General features: G+C 38.2%; 1 protein-coding gene across 2 annotated transcripts in view; it reads left to right on the top strand.

Annotated features, from left to right (window-relative positions):
• The window catches only part of TNPO3 (transportin 3), a 97,686-nt gene that overhangs the window by 10,472 nt on the left and 83,379 nt on the right, over positions 1-3,835 (top strand). The gene's annotated exons all lie outside the window — the stretch shown is intronic.

The following is a 3,835-nucleotide window of genomic DNA, read 5'->3' as shown; positions in this document are numbered from 1 at the left end:
CCTCACCCTCTCAAGTAGCTGGGATTAGAGGCATGAGCTACTGTGCCCAGTCATTTTAACCATTTTTAAGTGTGCAGTTCAGTGGTATTACATACATTCACAATGTTGTGCAACCATCACCATCATCTATCTTCAAAACTTCTTCATCTTGTAAAACTAAAACTATGCCTACTAAACACAATAGGTGCCCATTTGCCCTCCCCCTAGTCCCTGGCACCCACCATTCTACTTTCTGTCTCTATGAATGTGACTATTCTTGGTACCTCATGTAGTTGGAATCATACCATATTTAGCCTTTCTGTGATGGGCTATTCTCACTTAGCATAGTATCTTTAGGGTTCATGCATGCGTGTAGCATGTGTCAAAGTTCCTTCCATTTTAAGGCTAAATAATATTCCAGGGTGTGCGTATATGTGTATATATATATCACATTTGGTTTATCTATTCATCCATCAATGGACACTTGCTTGTACCTTTGTGAATAATGCTACTGTGAACATGGTTGTACAAATATCTTTGGGAGTCCCTGTTTCAGTTCTTTTGGATATGCAGTATACTCAGAATTTCCAGATCATATGGTAATTCTATGTTTATTTATTTATTTACTTCTTCAAGGAACTGCCATACTGTTTCTCAGATTTCTAAGCTCGGTTGAACCTAAAAACAAATCTAATTCATAAGAAGCTGAGATTACTCAGACTATCTGTCCTGTATTTCCCTAGGTTGTACCATGGTGCTGAAATACTACCAGAGAGTATTTTTACAGCTGTGTAGGTGAAGTCTCTAAGAGAAACCTTATTTCTCTTTATTGGAAGTTCACAGTATTGCTACAGGGGATGGTTTTGTAGTGTTTGGTATGTAGATACTCTTAAAAGTACTGATTTAATTTTCCTCTTCTGGTAGAGTGTCCAAAATGAAATATTAGAAAACAAGTATTTTTCCTTTTGGTGAATTTTCTGTTAACAGAGTTTGCATAATGGTTTTTACTTATTTTTTCTCAAGCCCACAGCACAATTCTTTTTTTTCTTTTGTATTCATTGCTTCCTAGTTGTATTTTCTGTCTCGATCATAGTGTAATATCATTTTAACAGTTATTTTCAAAGCAGGATAATATATTTGGAACTGCACATGAAAACATACATGTTTTGAGTAAGATTCCATCTCAAAAACAAAAAAATTTTAAAAAGGGCCAGGTGCAGTGGCTCACACCTGTAATCCCAACACTTTGGGAGGCCAAAGTGGGCAGATCACTTGAGGTCAGGAGTTCAAGAAAATATACATGCTTTTATGTAAATAAGCATTCAGAGATTTTAAAAACTAATACATTATGACAATACTTTAAGTTAGACATCTTACATTTATATAAGTTTGAAAAATTTGAGTCTTAAGTACTGTTAACATATGCTTAGTATGTACAGTAGAATTATCTTCTGGTTTACGTGAGTTATAAAACTGAGCAGGTCAGCAGAAATAGAGACCAGTATTGAAAGAAAATAAATTTTCTGTATTTTGGCTTTCAGGCAGCCCTTGCATGGGCTGTTTGTTTCAAATGAAATGGTTTCAAGCTTGGCGTTTTCTATTTTTTTTTTTTTTTTTTTTGAGTCGGAGTTTCACTCTTGTTACCCAGGCTGGAGTGCAATGGCGCGATCTCGGCTCACGGCAACCTCCGCCTCCTGGGTTCAGGCAATTCTCCTGCCTCAGCCTCCTGAGTAGCTGGGATTACAGGCATGCACCACCATGCCCAGCTAATTTTTTGTATTTTTAGTAGAGACGGGGTTTCACCATTTTGACCAGGATGGTCTCGATCTCTTGACCTCGTGATCCACCCGCCTCGGCCTCCCAAAGTGCTGGGATTACAGGCGTGAGCCACTGCGCCCGGCCTCGTTTTCTATTTTTAAAGCAAGACTACCTAGTATGAATAAGGCCCGCAGTGAAAGGATTATCAAGCAGTGCTTGCCTTGGTCATTCCCAACTGAAGTTGACTTTATGGATCTAAATTTATTTGTCTTTTTCAGGGTTATTCTTGAGATTAATACCCACATTTACAGGTAATTGAGGAGTATTATTTTGGATAGGGGTTCTTGTCATGAAAAAAATTGGGGCAAGATATCTCAGTACCATCTTATGTATGACCGACCAACAACTACATAATTGGGCCAAAATTCATTTATCAGAGGTCATTATGATACAGGATTATTTGAAAATGTTTGTCTCAGAAGCACTGAGATTTCATGAGAATCTGGGAAGACCACAGTGTTCAGTACTGTCATTGGCCTTATTTCTTTCTCTTATTTTGATTTAATTTCAGTTTATTTTAGAGATAGGGTTTCATTCTGTCACCCAGTCTGGAGTGCAGTGGCAGGATCACAAGTCACTGTAACTAGGGCTCCAGTGATCCTCCCACCTCAGTCCCCTAACACTCATCCCTAGAAGCTGGGACCAAAGGTGCACACTGTCACATCCTGCTATTTGTTTTTGTCATGTAAAGGCTGGGTCTTGCTGTGTTTCCCAGGGTGGTCTAGAATTTCTGGCCTCAGGCCATCCTCCCACCTTGGCCTCCCAAAGTGCTGAGATGAGAGGTGTGAGCCACTGCACCTGGCCCCTCCTTTTAAGTACTTGTTTTTAGTTATTAATATCTTCCCTCCTAAGGAAAATACTTTTTTTCTTTTGATTATATATTTAGCTGTTATGGAGATGGCTGTGAAAATGTAAGCTGACTGAACTTACCTCTATAAGTGAACTTTTTTTTACTTCTAGAAAATTTATTTATATATACCCAAGTGTATTTTGTGGGTCTGGGAGCTTGCTAGGGGATTTATGATTCCTTTTCTTTTCTTTTCTTTTCTTTTCTTTTCTTTTCTTTTCTTTTTTTCTCTTCTTTTCTCTTCTCTTCTCCTTTTCTCTTCTCTTCTTTCCTATTCCTCTTCCTCTTCCTCTTCCTCTTTCTCTTTCTCTTTTCTTTTCTTGACAGAGTCTCGCCCTGTCACCAGGCTGGAGTTCAGTGGCACAACCTCAGCTTACTGCAACTTCTGCGTCTTGGGTTCAAGCAATTCTCCTGCTTCAGCCTCCTGGGTAGCTAGGACTTCAGATGCGTGCCACTATGCCCAGCTAATTTTTGTATTTTTAGTAAAGATGGGGTTTCACCATGTTGGTCAGGATGGTCTCGATCTCTTGATGTCGTGATCCACCCGCCTCGGCCTCCCAAAGGGCTGGGATTACAGGTGTGAGCCACCGTGCCTGGCTAATACTTTCGTTTTACAACTTTTTTTTTGGTGGATGGGAGTTGCTGTATCACTGCTTTGGTGAAGATATTAGCTAAGTTTTATTTCAACTTGTTTTCTGTGTTTCAGGCCATCTTGCAAAAGAAGTAAAATTGAAAAATATTTTTAGGTAGTGATGGATATCTTATGTGCCCCTCAGTTTTTTTCTTAATTAATATCCTTTCAAACCATTTTTCTTCCCAGTCTCTGAGAAAATTATCAGGAAGTAATTTGTTATAACAAATCTAGCAATTTATCTTGTTTGTAAAATTCTCATAAAGGATTAGATAAAGGAACTTAAGATAGTTGATGACTTTAAAAAATTACTTTTTCTGTTTCAGGTAAATTAGACTTGTTCTTTCTTTACCTGTCTCATGAAAATGATTTTTTCTTGATTAGGGAAACTCTGACTTTTCTAGCTCCATACCACATGGTTGCAGGACGTATATTTAAAATGTTGTTTTCTTTGACTGATTTATAGTTTTCTTTTCTTTTCTTTTTTTTTTTTTTTTGAGACAGAGTTTCACTCTTGTTACCCAGGCTGGAGTGCAATGGCACGATCTCGACTCACTGCA

Source organism: Cebus imitator, unplaced genomic scaffold (assembly GCF_001604975.1).
Source record: "Cebus imitator isolate Cc_AM_T3 unplaced genomic scaffold, Cebus_imitator-1.0 Scaffold219, whole genome shotgun sequence".
In the NCBI taxonomy this organism is placed as follows: domain Eukaryota; kingdom Metazoa; phylum Chordata; class Mammalia; order Primates; family Cebidae; genus Cebus; species Cebus imitator.
Note: the sequence above shows the minus strand (reverse complement) of the source record. Positions and strands in the feature narration are given on the sequence as shown.